Below are 18,703 nucleotides of genomic sequence, written 5' to 3'. Positions count from 1 at the left end.
ATAGACTGAAGGGGACACGTAGTTAAAAAAGAGCTTGAGCTCACGGACTCGAGAAAATTAGTGAAGGTACAAAACCAATGTTTCCACTAAGCAGGGGTAGTATCTGGAGTTAGGTTAAAACGTTCAGGTCGTAGCAATTTCTCCATCTTCAGTAATTTGGTCTCGGTGTCGGCAGTGAATAAAAGAATTTCTTTGCTAAGTAAATTGTCATAAGGTCGACTTTAAAAGTACCTTCTTTCATAAGGCTTTACTTAGCAAGAAACACAAGTAGATGTTTACCCAGATACAACCAGGATCTATCTTTTTTTTCTTTTTTTTTTAATGGCCATCACCCTGAAGGGGCATTAGGCCAGCAAGAATCAATAATTATGAAAGTCAGAATAATAATATGAAATATTTGCATCTATGTCATACCAATATTAAGTTATTATTCATGATTATGAAACACAATAAGTAATAAAAAATACATCAATATACATGGATAGTACTAGGACAAATACTTCCATCTATACATCACATGTAGACTCATAACTATACTACCGCAAAATAATCAAATAATTATCAAATTTATGTAAAAAATACATAAAGGGAACAATTATAAATTTATTGGTCCTGAACAAAAGAAAAAAAATACACATTTATATAAATGTAACCTCCTCCTGCGATTCACAAATATATAAAAGTGTATTGATTTTTTTTATATAAATAACACAACAGAGGAAGGAAAAACAAATGAGTAAAAAAAAAAATAATCCATACACCAGATTACTGGTGTTCTCCGTTCATAAAATATCTGTAACAGTTAGACTTGAACAGTTGTGAGTTGAAATTTGGAGGGAAACATCTCTGGGGAAGCAAGTTCCAGAGAGATGCAGTTCGGGGAATCAAAGAATTCTGATAGGCAGAAGTTCTGCAATATGGCTGAGTGACATTCCAGCCATGAGCGCTACCAGATGCCCGTGTAGCGCGAGGGAAGGCATGGAGAGGTGGCACCATGGACGCAACTTCGTCAGAGTATTTGCCAAAAAAATATCTGTAAAATAATGCCAGGGAGGCAACATTCCTTCTTACTTGCAGGGGAGGTAGTTTATATGTAATGGCAGGGTTGTTAATGATTCTAACAGCTTTGTTCTGAATTTTGTCTAGTTGTCTTAATGCAACCTCTCCACAACCATTCCACAAGGGTGAGCAATATTCAAGCTGAGAGTGCACATGACTTATAAATTATAGCTAACTGCTCATCGGCGAAGAAGTTACGGACTCTACAATAATCTAAGTTTCTTTGAGGCAGTTTTAGCAAGTGATCTGACATGAGAGGTCCAGCTGAGGGCACTGTTAAGTGAGACACCAAGAATTTCAATACTTTTGGAGATGGGAATATTAGTAGCACTGAAAGTAATGTACGAATCTGGCAATATCTGTCTATTAGTAAACTGTATATATTTAGCTTTACTAGCATTAAAAGAGACAAGGTTGTTTTGTCCCCACTCACTGATTGTAGCTAGATCTTGATTTATGGAGATGGCTGTACTGAGTTGAGAGGTAGAGATATTAGACTTTGTAAATGGATGTCTGAGTGTGAATGAACTATGTAGTGTTGAGTCATCTGAGTATGAGTGGATGGGATTGTGGGTGACAGATAAGAGATCATTAAAATGAACCAGAAATAGGGTTGGCGCCAGAACTGATCCCTGCGGCATGCCGGCGTTAATTGAGTGGAAATTGGAATATACATCTGTTATGTCTATGTCATGCTATGTCTATGTCATGCTATGTCTGTCATGCTATGTCTGTGTCATGCTATATCTGTGTCATGCTATGTCTGTGTCATGCTATGTCTATGTCATGCTATGTCTATGTCATGCTATGTCTATATCATGCTATGTCTGTCATGCTATGTCTGTCATGCTATGTCTATGTCATGCTATCTCTGTTAAGTTGTTGCTGATCCCATTTTATGTATATTTAAGAAAAGAATTCATCCTGTGTCGAACTTTGTTCGAATCTGTCAGTTATCAAACCGACCTGATGAAAGGGTTGGCTGTTTATTAACGAGGCAGTGAGAATAAAACCAGCAGTCGAAGAGGTTGTCTTCCTCCTTCCCTTGCCTGTGCCCAGACTTTATTACAAGCTATCTAGGCATTCTCTCGCAACTTATGATGGACGGAAGTGATAGTGGCAAACCGGCATCGTCAACCTCAGCCCGAGGAGACAGCCTTACGACGGAACTTCGTCTGATCCCGGAATTTGACGGTACTTCGCACTCGGTGGTAGAGTGGATCGAAAAGCTGGAGCTGGTTTGTCAGCTACGAGGGATTTCTGATCTACACACCATTGTGCCACTGCGACTCACAGGCGGGGCTTTCTTTGTTTATCAGCAGCTCAGCAGCGTAGACAAGGGGAACTTCGACACCATAAAGGATGCACTCACCTCGGCATTTGCTGCAGACAAGTTTGTTGCCTATGAGCAGTTTGTGGACCGTAGGCTGCGTGATGGCGAGTCTGTTGACGTGTACTTGGCTGACCTGCGCCACCTGGCTACACGATTTGGAGGAATGACCGACGCCGGTCTATGTTGTGCTTTTTTAGCTGGTCTTCCAGAAGCTGTTCGCCACATTCTGAGAGCTGGTTCACGCATGGAAACTATGGATATTAACCAACTTCTGAACCGTGCTTGAGCTGTTCTAGCTGATAATTACCTCGATGATGGGGCATCAGCACAACCAGCCGGCTCCAGACAGCACACAGTGGTTCCTGCATTAGTTGGTGTTGGTAGTGTGCGCTGCCATTCCTGTAACCAGCCGAACCACTACGCTCGTGACTGCCAGGCTGGACGCAGTGTGCGCAGAGGTAGAGGTGGGCGAGGTAATGTGCGCTGCTTCAGATGCGAGGGACGAGGCCACATCGCTACCTCATGCCCTTCGGGAAATGGATCAGGAGAGGTGGGACCAGCGCCAGCCTCCTCTCCAGACCGTCAGTGAGAGGCGCTTTACCAGTGACTCGCTTGGTTGTTGATGGAAAGAACTGTGATGCCCTGGTAGACACCGGCTGTACTCAGAGTATTGCACACGTTTCCATGTGCTCTCGCTGGACCAAAGGAAATATCAGTGTGAGGACAGTAAGCGGTGAGCTTTATATGTGTATGGGAACAGGTGTGGTAACAGTCCAGCTATTGTCAGGAGTGTCCGTGTCTTTGAATGTGATTGTAGTGCCTTCCAAGCTGCTTAATTTTGACTTTATTCTGGGCATGAACAGTGTTGAAGCCCTGCAGGGAGTGACAGTGCATTCACCGGACAAAGTGCGATTTGGTATTGAGGAAGTGCAGGCTTCAGCCGTGACAGTACCTACCATACAACGAAATATTGTCGAGAGGGATTTTGAAGTAACATATGACAGTGCAGCTAAAAAGTGGACAGTGTTGTGGAACTGGCGTGATAACTCAGAGCCTCCACGACTACTGAATACTGTCTCTGAATACAGGGTGCCGAATGAAGCTCGAAAAGAATATGAAAATGAACTGTGTGAATGGATTAAGGACGGATGGCTGGTTCCATACAACGAGAGTATACATGGCCCTGTGAAAGGAACTATCCCTCTGATGGCTGTCGTGCAGCAAAACAAGAAAAAAGTACGCCCTGTCCTTGATTTTCGTGAGTTGAATGCCCAACTTAATTTGCACACAGCTGAAGCGGACGTCTGCACTGAGAAGATACGGGAGTGGCACAGGCGTGGACAGAGGGTCGCTCTCATTGACTTGCGCAAGGCTTATCTACAGATACACGTTCACAGATCGCTATGGTTGTCCCAGACAGTGGTGTTCTGTAGGAGACGTTACTGTTTGACTAGACTGGGCTTTGGACTGAACATCGTACCACTAGTATTGAAGGAGGTCCTGAGTCGTGTGTTGAGCATGGACGAGAAGATAAACCGCCCCACTTCACCATACCTGGACGATATTCTGGTGGACGAAAGTGTGGCGAGTGCAGCAGAAGTGGAATGTCACCTCAGTCGTCACGGCCTGCTCTGCAAACCTCCCGAGATTGTGTCTGAAGGAGCTCGTGTGCTGGGCATTAGAGTCTGGGGGGAGCACGATCGTCTCGTCTGGAAGCGAGATAACGGCGTTGGCAAGCTACCTGAAAAGCTGACTAGGCGGACAGTGTTTTCACTCTGCGGGCAGCTAACGAGTCACCTTCCTGTTTGTGGCTGGTTGCGAGTGGCGGCGTCGTACATTAAAAGACGGGCCAATGAGGTCACGACTACGTGGGACGACGAGATTCATGACCTCAGTTTGCACTCGATGCTTGCGGACACGTTGGAGCGGGTGAAGAACTCAGACCCAGCCCGAGGACGATGGGATGTGGCGGGAGACGAAGCTATACTATGGGTAGATGCAAGTTCACTCGCATTGGGAGCTGTGTTGGAGGTGAAAGGTGAAGTTATTGAAGACTCGTGTTGGTTACGACGGGACGAGTGCTCTCACATTAATCTTGCGGAGCTGGACGCTGTTATTAAGGGGATAAATCTTGCAATCTCCTGGAAGATGAAACAGCTGACTCTTATGACTGACTCAAGAACTGTGTTCCACTGGATCGCGGATGCTCTCTCGGGAAAATCTCGTTTGAAGACTAGAGCTTCCAGTGAAATGTTGATCCGTAGGCGCCTAGAGACTTTTAAATCTATCATCGTCGAGTATAATCTGTGTCTGGAAGTAAAGTTTGTGTCTTCTACTGAAAACAAAGCAGATGCGCTAACACGAGTACCGAAGAGGTGGATGACACTAGCAAACGGGCAGACAAGCTGTGCAGCTGTTGCCAGTGTTTCAGACAGGGACATCGTTAACATTCATGAAACCAGCGGGCATCCCGGCATCAAGCGTACACTGTACTTCTGCAGAAGGCTCTATCCTACGGTTCAGAGGCAGCAGGTTCACAGTGTTCTTCAGAGTTGTCAAGAATGTCAATCCTTTGATCCGGCACCAGAGAAGTGGAAGAAAGGGGAGTTGGGGGTTTCAGAGATCTGGAGCAGAGTTAGCATGGACGTCTGTCATGTCAGAAACCGGCACTATCTGACGCTCATCGACTGCGGGCCAACATGTTATGCCATCTGGAAAAGACTCAGGCGGCAAGATGTCATCAGTGTTGTTGAACAGCTAGAGTCTGTGTTTTATGAACGTGGAGCACCTAAGGAGCTATTAACTGACAATGCTGCCAGCTTCCGTAGCTCAACGATCAAAGAGTTCGCCAGGCGTTGGGGTATGGTCATCAGGTATCGGTGTGCCAACGCTCCATCTGGTAATGGAATATCAGAGAGAAATCATCGAACCGTGAAAACTATACTGGCACAGAAAGGCTGTTCCGTAGCTGAAGCAGTGTACCGCTACAACGTTATGCCACGAGGTGATGATGCCTCATCTGCCCCTGCCAACCAGATATTTAGATACGAGGTCAGACTGCTGGGTATCGACGGAGTAACTCTGCAAGATCAGCCGGTAGAAGAACAACATCGCTTCAGCGTCGGTGATCGTGTATGGATCCGGCATCCCAGCAGACGCTGCGATTCTCGAAGCACAGAGGGCACAGTAACGCGAGTTGAATCTGCCCAGAACGTCGAGGTGGATGGTATGCCTCGTCATGTGCGTGACCTAAGGCTGGCAACATCGCTGTCTACTGCCCCAGAGGATTCACTAGCTGAAGAAAGCCCTGAATCAGAAACAGAAGATGATTTGCTAATCGATGTGAGAGGTCCATCGAATGAGTCTACGTCAAGTGATACGTCAAGTGAAGACGAAGTAGATAGTCCAGGGAGACCACTGCCCCGTCGAGGTTCTAGGGAGCGCCGTCCAGTACGGCCGTTCCAATATAGTGATCTTTAGAAGATCAGGGGGGAGTGTTATGTCTATGTCATGCTATGTCTATGTCATGCTATGTCTATGTCATGCTATGTCTGTGTCATGCTATGTCTGTGTCATGCTATGTCTGTGTCATGCTATGTCTATGTCATGCTATGTCTATGTCATGCTATGTCTGTCATGCTATGTCTGTCATGCTATGTCTATGTCATGCTATGTCTGTTAAGTTGGTGCTGATCCCATTTTATGTATATTTAAGAAAAGAATTCATCCTGTGTCGAACTTTGTTCGAATCTGTCAGTTATCAAACCGACCTGATGAAAGGGTTGGCTGTTTATTAACGAGGCAGTGAGAATAAAACCAGCAGTCGAAGAGGTTGTCTTCCTCCTTCCCTTGCCTGTGCCCAGACTTTATTACATCATCTACTTTTACACTTATTTTCCTGTCACTAAGATATGAAGAAATTAAAGGAACAAAAGACGTTAGTCCATAGCAAGGGAGTTTGGACAGTATGGAACGGTGCTATACTCTGTCGAGAGCTTTAGAGATATCAAGAGCTACTGCATGAGTTTCTCCAAAAAGATCAATTGATTGATGGATGGTATGAGTTAAGAGATTGAGTATGTCAATGGTGGATCTTTCGTGCGAAAACCATATTGTTTATCACTAATTAAGTTGTTGGATTGGAGATGTTTAACAATGTGCTTATTAATTAAAGTACAAAAAAAATATCTCTGTAAAAAAAAAAAAGAGAGAGAGAGATATAATAAATAAGGAAACCACAAACCAAGTTCATATAATAAATCACAACTCTCTGGGCAGTCTGGTCTCTTTCAGGAAAGTCATCAATTTATTAGTCACACCAACGTCCCCATCACCCAAGACAGAATCAAATGTGAAAGGGAGTGCATTTGTCCTACAGTAGGCAGCCAGAGAAGTACATTCCCCAGCATACCTTCTGCAGTACAAAACGATGTGATTTATAGATAACACTGCATCACATGTGGTACATCGCGGTGGAAATTGTCTGTTAATATATGATAACATACTGTATGTGTTATAAGGGTGGAATTCATGCGGAGGCAGGCTAAAACGACCTCCTCCCGTCTGTTTCCTTGGAAGGAACTGGACCAGTCACACATGATCCTTTTGACTGATGGAATTGCCAGGTTGATCCACTGACTTTGCCACAGAAGATTAATTGATTTCTTTCCGAAAGAGAGACTAGACTGTAGCTCACAAGGAACGTCCCAAGTCTCCTCGAGTTCTACAGCTGATTTAGCTAGTATGTTAGCCTGCTTATTGCCGTAAATACCGCAATGACCAGGCACCCAGATCAGAGAGAAGGATTTAGCACATGTGTGCAGCTTATTGATAATGTGGCCCAGGACCTCATGTGAATTAGTCCTACACGAATGAATTGCCTGAAGGGTGGACTTAGAGTCCAAAAAATGACAAAACTGTCATGCTCTGAAAGCAAAGCAAAGTCTATAGCTTGATATATGGCAAATAATTCGGCACTGAATACAGACGTAAGGGGGGGCAAGCGAAAACGGATGCGGCACTCCGTAGACCACACATTCACACCGACACATTCATCCAACTTAGAGCCATCGGTGTACAAGTGGAACGATGCTAGGTGTCTAATGAGGATCATCCGGAACAACTGTCGCATCTCCACCTCCGGCGCCTTGTACTTTGCGATGAGGAGCCAGTCAGTGTTAACTGTGGTAGCAAGTGACTCCCAGGGCACTTTTTTTGGTGCTACAAACTGATCCCCATTAGAAAGGTCGTACCCTAACTCCTCACAGATGAAGTGAAGCCTCACAGCCACCGGCTTGAGGGCTGCATACAGCAGGTATTCCCACTGTAGGAGGATCCAACAGGTCAGAAGGCCAAGTTAGTATTTACGGTGGGTGGTGATACCTAGGAAAATAACAGGTGGTCATGTCGTAGATGGAGGGGAGGCACATTAGCCTCCACTTCTAACCGTTCCACATGAGTACATCAAAGGGCTCCGAGACATATGCACAAGCACACGTTCTGACGCACATGAAGTCTAAGGAGGACAGCATCCGATGCCGACCCATACACCTGTGAGCCATAGTCAAGCTTAGAATGGATAAGGGGCTTATACATCATCAATAAAGACGTTCTGTCTGCTCCACACGATTTACCAGAAAGAAACTTAACCCTTTAACCACGGCATTATTTTGCCCCGACTGGCCTCTCCCGCGGAGGTTCCAGCCAAAATGTAAACAAATTTTAAACCTTTAGAACTCTGCACAGAATAAATCTAGAGCGAAAAATAAGGTACCATTAGAAAGTACTAACCTTCGGCTTTGCAATGATGTAGGTTTCATGATTTTGTTGACTATCACTGGATGGGCAGTGCCATTAGAAGTGAGCGATCTAAAATCACTATTTTTCGCTCACACACCATTACCAAATGCCAACCTCATTCTGATAATAATACTATAAACATATATGAACACTGCACATACGATAAACACCCACTCTGTGTTCACTGAGGCAGGTAAAAGGCACTGTAATTGCCCGCACTTCACTGCCACATCAGCGGTGTTGTAATCACTATTTTTCGCTCACACACCATTACCAAATGCCAACCTCATTCTGATAGTAATACTATAAACATATATGAACACTGCACATACGATAAACACCCACTCTGTGTTCACTGAGGCAGGTAAAAGGCACTGTAATTGCCCGCACTTCACTGCCACATCAGCAGTGTTGTCACTCACACAGCTGGACAGATACTGATGCGTGTTTGGTCAGGGGTGGGGTGGGGGGCCCAGGGGGTGGGAGGTGGGGGCCCGGGGGGGAGGAGGGAGGTGGGGGTCGGCTGGAGTGAAAGAACTTAATAGCTACTCTTCCTTGAAACAATTGGCGCATGGAAAAAACGCGCGGTATTCAAAATATTGACAAACATTCAAGAATGACACCCGCGGTTTGGTCCAGTTTTTGCAATGTCATTCTGGGATGACACCCGCGGTTAAAGGGTTAAGGACGTTAACTTCTTTTCTACAAGAAGCAAGCAAATGATTAATGTGTATTCTGCAACTGAGCCTACTGTCAAAATGTAGATCCAGGAATCTGACAGAATTTTGAAAAGGATCGTCTGATTATCTAAAGTTAAATGCAAAGGAGGTACGTTAAGTTTACGAGTACAAAGAACACTGACACACTTAGGGACGAAAAATTTAAATCCCCACTCCACGGCCCAACGCTGAACAGATTCAAGTGCCAGTTGAATCTGCTGTGCCGAGGATTGTGCATTGCGGGAAGAGTGCCACATTGCACAATCATCAGCATAGACTGAGTATCTAAGTGTCCTGGGGATGGAAGCAGACGACAGAATGTCATTAATGGGAACGCTGAACAAAGTAGGGCTAAGCACACTTTCTTGTGGTACCCCGTTCTCTTGGACAAATATGTCTGAAGTTACGTTACAGGGTAACCTGACAGAAAACGTTCTGTCAATAAGGAAGTTCTGAAGGAAAATGGGCAAATTACCTCTTAGACCATAAGCGTAGAGTTTACGTAGTATTCCATGTCGCCAGGTCATATCATAAGCCATATGAATATCCAGAAAAATTCCTATCATGAATTCGCGATTGGCAAAAGACTCAGCTATGAAATGCTCCAGTGCACTAAATGATCCAGAGCAGACTTGTATTTATGGAATCCACTCTGTTGATTATTTAACACACCCTTCGACTCTAAAACAAAAAGTAACCTTTTACTCGTATTAACCATACGTTCAAAGACCTTACATAGACAGTCAGTCAGCACAATAGGTTGAAATGAACTGGGACTCGTAATGCGACTGTCTCTGCGAGGTATCGGTATGATGTGCGCGTAGTGCCATCAGTTTGGGAATGTGCGAGATGCCCAAATCTCATTGTACACCGCTAACAGCTTACTCAGGTTGGCCTTAGTAAGATGCTGGATCATACCGTACATAATGGTGGATGGATCGGGACTGGAGCCTTTACAGGATTTTAGGGCAAGGAGAAGTTCATCGAATGTAAATTTGGAGTTGTAGCTGGTATCTCCGTCTTCCGTGGCAAAGTCTAAGTTTTGCAGCTCAGCCGTACGCTTATGGTGAGGAAAGTGAGGATCGTGGTTGGCTGAGCTGCTTACCTGGGCAAAATGGTCGGCGATAGTATTGGCAATGTCCACAGGATCGTCAATGACATTCCTGGCCACCTCAAGTGTGGTGATTGGTGACTGGGTGTACTTGTTGTTAAGTACATTTATGGTGGACCAAACCTGACTTAGTGAGGTGGAGCGATTCACCATGGACACAAAACTACGCCAGTTACTCCGTTTTGCCGCTTTAATTGTCCTCCTTGCCTCAGCCTTAGCTGCTTTGTAGGCAATAAAGTTTGATTCTGTTGGCTGTTTCTCAAAAATCCTGTATCTCCTATTGCGCTTTTTGAGTGTTTGTCGGCAATCTGGTGTCCACCACGAAACTCTACGCTTGTTTGGAATTGTAGATCTTGGGAATAGCAGCCTCAGCTGCGTGTATAATGGAAGTCTGTAGGTGTAAAACTTTCTCATCAATGTTATCTCCCGATATATCTAGACTGGCGACCGGTGAGTAGTACCCCCAATCTGCTTTCTTAAAGTTAAATCTAGGTGGTGGAGGAGGCCGAGAATCGTCGTGTGTGTAAGAAAGGCAGATTGGAAAATGATCACTACCCATCGAGTTGTCATATGGGTCCCAAGAGATGTTAGTGTGTATATCAAGAGATGACAAGAACAGATCTGTACATGATATGTTGCCAATGCGGTCATCTACATTAGTCGCTCTACCATTGTTTAGAAGACAGAGGTTTGACTGTAATATTGGGCTGGCTACTTGCTCCCCCCTACCATCACTCCTCAAGCTTCCCCATTGACAATGATGGGCATTAAAATTGCCTAAAATTAATTTATGACCCGGAAGTTGATGGGTTAGTGAAGTGAACACATCATCATCAATGGGACCAAGGGGAGGGCAGTAGATAGAGCAAATAGACAGATAATTGTTATTAAATTTTACTCTGCATGCAACAGCTTCCAGAGTAGAATTTAGAATCACTTCCATTTGTGGGTGTGATTTGTGGGTGTATATGGCGACTCTGTGACCATCATATCTTCCATACGAATGGTAGTGTTTGAACTGGGGAGGATCAGGGTGATCCACCAGGCATGTCTCCTGTAAACAAACAACGTCTGGCCTGTGTATAGATAGCAAAATTGCTATGTTGTGGAATTTATTCCCAAGAGTCCTACAATTCCATTGTATCACAGTGAATGTGACGGTTTAAGATTTACGAAAGGGGCCAGTGTGCTTAGCTTTTTTATGCCGCCAGGCGAGTGGTTACCGGGGGACCAATCCCGGTGCTTACTAACGGAAACCTCCATACATTGATTATCAATAACTAGGTTCCCAGACTCCCCCGAGGAAGAACTAAAACTTTTCTCCTTCGCTGGACCAGGAACAGGAAGGACACGAAGATGTGACTGTTTCGTAAGGGTGGTCATATTACTCTTAACAGAGTTGTCGGACTTCTGTTTAGGCTTTACTGACTGAGAGGCAGCAGCAGCCTAAGAATAGGAAGTTGCAGTGGGTATGTCAGGTTGAGAGCTGGACTGGACAGGGGGCTGAGATGGTAAGGTAGAGTGCGTGGCAAGAGGAAACGGTTCAAGATCAGTCTGTGTTTCAACAGAGCACATCACTGGACGGGACATCACCGCCGAAGCCTAGGACCTATTCGGCTTGGGAGTTGCATGCAACTCCTTCACCTTTTTCCTTGCTTCATAAAAGGAGATATCCTCTGTTGCCTTCACCACACATACCTCTTTCTCCCCCATCCACTTGGGACAGTCCCTAGAGGAAGTGGAGTGAGCACCCTTGCAATGAAAGCAACAGACAGTCTCTGATGTGCAGTGTTCAGCATCGTGACCCTGTGTTGCACATTTGCCACACACTGACTGTGAAGCCCGACAAGTCTTATCCTTATGTCCATATAATTGACATCGCAAACACTGAAGAGGATTAGGGATATATGGCCTGACATTATGTGGGCTGGGAGATTCACTCTGCCAAATGTCAAGATGATCGTTGCAGTCTTAATCTTTACGCCTTCCGCAAAACGAGTGATAAATCGGGCCTCAATCACATCTTGCTGAGCAAGTTCACGTACGATCTCGTCTTCTTCCATGACCATGAGGTCCCTGCAAGTGATGAGACCCTCGCAGGAATTCATGGCATGCGGGATCCTTGGCTCGACATCGTAGCAGTGAAACTTGCGCAGTTTCATCAAGTCAAGAACCTGGGACGAGTTGAGAGTTTTAATCAAGAGGTCACCATTGGCAAGTTTTTTTACTCGTTCCACTTCCCCCGCCCAGTGATCAATCACCCTCTTGATAAGAAAAGGATTGAGACTGCTCAGGGGAGTGGATCCGAGAGCATGTAGGGTGACAAATTTGGCATTATTTACAGGGATGTCCGTTGTGCGTGTCTGGGGCCGTTCAGTCTGGGGATGGTCAGTCCGTGTGGCAGTTTGTGGTTCGTCAGGACCGCCTCCCCCCCCCGAGGGGGGGGGGGAGGCGGTAGGGGCGTCCGGCATAGTGATCACTTCCCCCTAACGAGGGAAGTGGGAAGGAGGAGGAAAACGAGCAAGGGACAAAACACACCGGGACCAATCACCTAAGGCTGAAATTGCCCTCTCAAACCACTCCAGGGAGGCCCGACCGTGCTAATTCAAGCCCCAGAGCGATCAGTGGGGGAGACCCTCCGTGTGCAGCAAGCAAAGGTAATCTCAGTATAATGGAACAAACATCTACTGTTCCTAGCTATCAGGGAGGGTAGGAAAGTGAAAAACTAGCTAGCCTAATGAGCACCAGAAGGGTGAAAAAAAAAAAAAAAAAAAAATTGCCAGTGGGGCAGCCCTAGGAAGCTCAGAAGCACACAACCTCACTCTCCACGACCATGCAAAAAAGTGTGGATCAGACTCTAAAATGCTAAAAGACTTTAAACATAAACTTCGGAGCATGAAGCATAAGACCCCGAACAAATCGAACAAAGAACTCAGAAACTGTCATAATGAGTCCAACCCTTTTCAAATGAAGCATTCCCAGTAAACCCCAGTTTTATACCGGTATATATATATATATATATATATATATATATATATATATATATATATATTGCTAAAGGGGGGGTCATGGCCGCATGCCTCCCCCTTGGTACGCCACTGACTACGACTACTACTACAGTATACCCTGCGTAGACATTCGTCTTTTCAAGCTCCGCTCCCTTTCTGAAGTTGTAGCTTCAAGTCCATGACCTTCCAATTTCTTGGTGGCAGGAGAGGGGGTGGGGCTGATGATTCTACTACTACTACTAGTACTACTGCTACTATTGTACTACTACAGCTACTGCTACTACTACTAGTACTACTACTACTACAACCACAACAACAACAACTACTACTAATACTGCTACTACCATTATACTACTCTGTTACTACAACATCTACTACCACCACTAATACATAATACCACTGCTACTACTGCAACTACTACTACAACTACTACTACTACTACTACCACCACTACAACAACAACAACTACTACTACTACTACTACAACCACAGCAAAACAACAATAACTTCTGCTGCTGCTACTACTACTACTACAACAACAACAACAATAATTACTACTACTACAACCACAACAACAACTTCTGCTGCTGCTGCTGCTGCTACTACTACTACTACTACTACTACTACCACCACTACTACTACTACTACCACTACTACTACTACTACTACTACTACCACCACTACTACTACTACTACTACTACTACTACCACTACCACTACAACAACAACAACAACTACTACTACTACTACTACTACAACTACAACAAAAACAACAACTTCTGCTGCTGCTGCTGCTGCTATTGCTACTACTACTACTACTACTACTACTACTACTACTACTGTTACTACTACTACTACTACTACTACTACTGTTACTACTACTACTACTACTGTTACTACTACTACTACTACTACTACTACTACCACCACCACCACTACAACAACAACAACAACTACTACTACCATTACTACTACTACAACCACAACAAAAACAACAACTTCTGCTGCTGCTACTACTACTACTACTACTACTACTACTGCTGCTGCTGCTGTTGCTGCTGCTGCTGCTACTACTACTACTACTACTACTACTATTACTACTACTACTACTACTACTGCTGCTGCTGTTGCTGCTGCTGCTGCTGCTACTACTACTACTACTACTACTACTACCTCACCCTGGACATTTTACAAGCAAGGATTACTTGGGTACAGCGTCAGGAAGAAAGGAGAACGCCTGTAATCTTTCATACGTAGTTACAGTGGGTTGTTATTTTTTGTTTAGTATTATTTTTTAATAGTTCCTCTACTTTTATATGTATATGTGTATATGTTTATGTCTTTCTAATTTGTGTGTATGTGTTTATACGGTATGTATGTGTATGTGTATATGTATATATGGGTGTATGTATGTATGTATATGCATATCTATCTATCTATCTATCTATCTATCTATATATATATATATATATATATATATATATATATATATATATATATATATATATATATATTTGTGTGTGTGTGTGTGTGTGTGTATTTGTGTATGTGTATGTATGTATTGTATGTGCATATGTGTATGTATGTGTATGTGTATGTATGTATATGCATATATGTATGTGTGTATGTATGTATATATATGTGTATGTATGTATATGCATGTGTGTTTATACATACTTCTTTAATGTACCTAGATATTATATGCAAATGTTTCATTTTACATTTTCCTTTTAGTCTTTTCGTCTTTTAATGTCTTATTTTATTCAAAAAGAATATTTTTAGATTTTTTTTAGTCTCCAGCTAGTCTTTTAATTTTTAAAAGAGTTTTTTAATTTTTATATCTATTTCTGTAAACAAAATATGTTTTAGAGTTTCTTTTTAATTGGCTGTGTTCAAACAGCTACTGTCACTGCTGGTTCCTGTGCCTGCTAATCAGCTACGGAGGCTCAGGCCAGAACTATTGTTACAACTACAGCATATGCGATACATGACTGTGTGTACCGAATATCAAATCACCATGTATTATATGTGTATTATGTACTAATATCAGCTTTTTTTTTTTTTTTAATAATAGAACGGAGGAAGGAAAAACAAATGGGGAAAAAAAAAAATCCATACACCAGATTACTGGTGTCCTCTATTCATAAAATATCTGTAACAGTTAGACTTGAACAGTTGTGGGTTGAAATTTGGAGGAAAACAACTCTGGGGAAGCGAGTTCCAGAGAGATGCAGTTGGGGGAATGAAAGAATTCCGATAGGCAGAAGTTCTGCAATATGGTTGAGTGACATTCCAGTCATGAGCGCTACCAGATGCCCGTGTAGCACGAGGGAAGGCATGGAGAGGTGGCACAATGGACGCAACTTCGTCTGAGCATTTGCCAAAAAAATATCTGTAAAATAATGCAAGGGAGGCAACATTCCTTGTTACTTGCAGGGGAGGTAGTTTATATGTAATGGCAGGGTTGTTAATGATTCTAACAGCTTTATTCTGAATTTTGTCTAGTTGTCTTAATGCAACCTCTCCACAACCATTCCACAAGGGTGAGCAATATTCAAGCTGAGAGCGCACATGACTCTTATAAATTATAGCTAACTGCTCATCGGCGAAGAAGTTACGGACTCTGTACAATAATCCAAGTTTCTTTGAGGCGGTTTTAGCAAGTGATCTGACATGAGAGGTCCAGCTGAGGGCACTGTTAAGTGAGACACCAAGAATTTCAATACTTTTGGAGATGGGAATATTAGTAGCACTGAAGGTAATGTACGAATCTGGCAATATCTGTCTATTAGTAAACTGTATATATTTAGTTTTACTAGCATTAAAAGAGACAAGGTTGTTTTGTCCCCATTCACTGATTGTAGATAGATCTTGATTTATGGAGATGGCTGTACTGAGTTGAGAGGTAGAGATATTAGACTTTGTAAATGGATGTCTGAGTGTGAATGAACTATGTAGTGTTGAGTCATCTGCATATGAGTGAACGGGATTGTGAGTGACAGATAAGAGATCATTAATATGAACCAGAAATAGGGTTGGCGCCAGAACTGATCCCTGCGGCACGCCGGCGTTAATTGAGTGGAAATTCGAATATACATCATCCACTTTTACTCTTATTTTCATGTCACTAAGATAAGAAGAAATCAAAGGAACAAAAGACGTTAGTCCATAGCAAGGGAGTTTGGACAGCAGGGAACGATGCCATACTCTGTCGAAAGCTTTAGAGATATCAAGAGCTACTGCATGAGTTTCTCCAAAAAGATCAATTGATTGATGGATGGTATGAGTTAAGAGATTAAGTATGTCAATGGTGGATCTTTCGTGGCGAAAACCGTATTGTCTATAACTAATTAAGTTGTTGGATTCAAGATGTTTAACAATATGCTTATTAATTAAAGTTTCAAATACCTTACCAAGAGAAGATGTGACAGCTATTGGTCTGTAATTGGAGGGGTCAGACGAACTTCCTTTCTTCGGAACTGGGTGGATATTGGCTTCTTTCCATGAATTTGGGAATAAAGAAGTACGTATGCACAGTCTGAATAATTTGGCTAGGACAGAGGCAAGTTCAGGGGAACACTTTTTCAAAACAATTGGCGGAATTCCATCTGGGCCTGGAGCTTTGTTAGTAGGTAAATTGTCTAGGATGGATTTTACGAATATTGTCTGTATTTTAAGTTGGGCAATTTCGGGAGAATCAAGTTCCAGCACTAAGACATTCTGGCTGGTATCATCTATGGTAGAGTTTCTTGCAAAGGTACTAGCAAAGATATCTGCTTTCCCACGTGGGTCATTTGTAATATTGCCATCTGAAGATTTTAGTGGGGGAATGGAAGACGACTTGTTAAAGTTATTATTGAAAGAATTAAGAGTTGACCAGAATATTCTATTGTCATTAGGGTTGTTAAGTAGTTTTGATGCTTGCTTTTGAAGAAAGTTTGATTTAGATTTAATACAGCTTTTGCATGATTTCTAGCAATTTTAAATAGGGAGAGTGATTCAGATGTTTTTGATTTTAAGTAAAAGTTATATGCTAACGACTTTTGGGCTGTTGCTCTGGCACAATTGCCATCAGCTATGTACTGTCCTGTACTACAAAATAAAGGAATTGAATTGAACTGAATTGAACTGCTACTGCTGCTGCTGCTGCTGCTATTACTACTACTACTTCTACTACTACTACTACTACTACTATTATTGCTACCACCACTACTACTACTACTACTGCTACTACTACTACTACTACTACTGCTGCTGCTGCTGCTGCTGCTGCTGCTGCTGTTGCTGCTGCTGCTGTTTGGCAGCAGCAGCAGCAGCAGCAGCAGCTGCTGCTGCTGCTGGTGCTGCTGCTGCTGCTGCTGCTGCTGCAGCAGCGGCTGCAGCAGCAGCTGCTGTTGCTACTGCTGCTGCTGCTACTGCTGCTGCTGCTGCAGCGCTGCTGCTGTTGCTGCTACCACTGCTGCTGCTGCTGCAGCTGCAGCCGCAGCTGCCGCAGCCGCCGCTGCTGCTGCTGCTGCTGCTGCTGCTGCTGCTGCTGCTGCTGCTGCTGCTGCTGCTGCTGCTGCTGCTGCTGCTGCTGCTGCTGCTGCTGCTGCTGCTGCTGCTGCTGCTACTGCTACTACTGCTGCCTACTGCTGCCCAACGCGGCAGCGGCGCTGCTGCTGCTACTACTACTACTACTACTACTACTACTACTACTACTACTACTACTACTGCTACTACTACTACTACTACAAACTTCATGCGGTATAATTCTATTCAAATTATGAGGGCTCTAAATCAGTGAAATGAGTAGTGATTGCTATATAGCACTCCTTCGTTTAAAGAAAGTCCCTCGAATCCTCATTAAAGCATCCGAGAGCAGCAAGAATATATCAGCAGTTAGATCACAGTACTGAAGGCGTTAAAGGTTCACCCTAACCCACTAGACCTTATATCTCTGGCCTCTGGAAATATCAACCATCATTATGGGTGTGTGGGTTATATCGGGCATAGTACATGTCGGGGTTGGAGCCACATCGGACAAGTCGCATCCTTTAACAATCACGTGACGAGTGTGGCGTATATCAGTGTTAATATGTAATGGGAATAGGGATGGACTGGAATCTTTAGAAATCATATTGTGGGTGTGGCATATTATCAGTTACAGTATGTGGTGGGGTTAGAGTCAGCGTTATTGTCACTGGAGGTTGATAAGGTTTTTATCAGTCGGAAAGGTTATCAGCTGGAGAGGTGGTTATCAGCTGGAGAGATTGTTATCAGCTGGAGAGGTGGTTATCAGCTGGTGAGGTGGTTATCAGCTGGTGAGGTGGTTATCAGCTGGAGAGATTGTTATCAGCTGGAGAGGTTGTTATCATCTGGAGAGGTTGTTATCAGCTGGAGAGGTGGTTATCAGCTGGTGAGGTGGTTATCAGCTGGTGAGGTTGTTATCAACTGGTGAGGTGGTTATCAGCTGGAGAGGTTATCAGCTGGTGAGATGGTTATCAGCTGGAGAGGTTGTTATCAGCTGGTGAGGTGTTTATCAGGTACGGTGCATCACTATGTGCAGTTGGAGGCCGTATTCCACCAGTGCAAGGTTCAAAGCCTTGGAAGTATAACTCAAAATAATTCGCATGTTTTATCTCGATTATGTTTATGTGATTAAGCCCTACACTGGTGATGGACGCCTTCACGT

The 18,703-nt window shown here is 43.7% G+C and overlaps 1 protein-coding gene across 1 annotated transcript in view; it reads right to left on the bottom strand.

Moving 5' to 3' along the window:
* Window positions 1-18,703, bottom strand: part of LOC145408759 (1,5-anhydro-D-fructose reductase-like) — a 104,708-nt gene that overhangs the window by 28,947 nt on the left and 57,058 nt on the right. The window lies entirely within an intron of this gene.

This window comes from Coenobita brevimanus, chromosome 78, assembly GCF_032717465.1.
Source record: "Coenobita brevimanus isolate Jiangsu-jjx chromosome 78, ASM3271746v2, whole genome shotgun sequence".
Lineage (NCBI taxonomy): Eukaryota > Metazoa > Arthropoda > Malacostraca > Decapoda > Coenobitidae > Coenobita > Coenobita brevimanus.
Note: the sequence above shows the minus strand (reverse complement) of the source record. Positions and strands in the feature narration are given on the sequence as shown.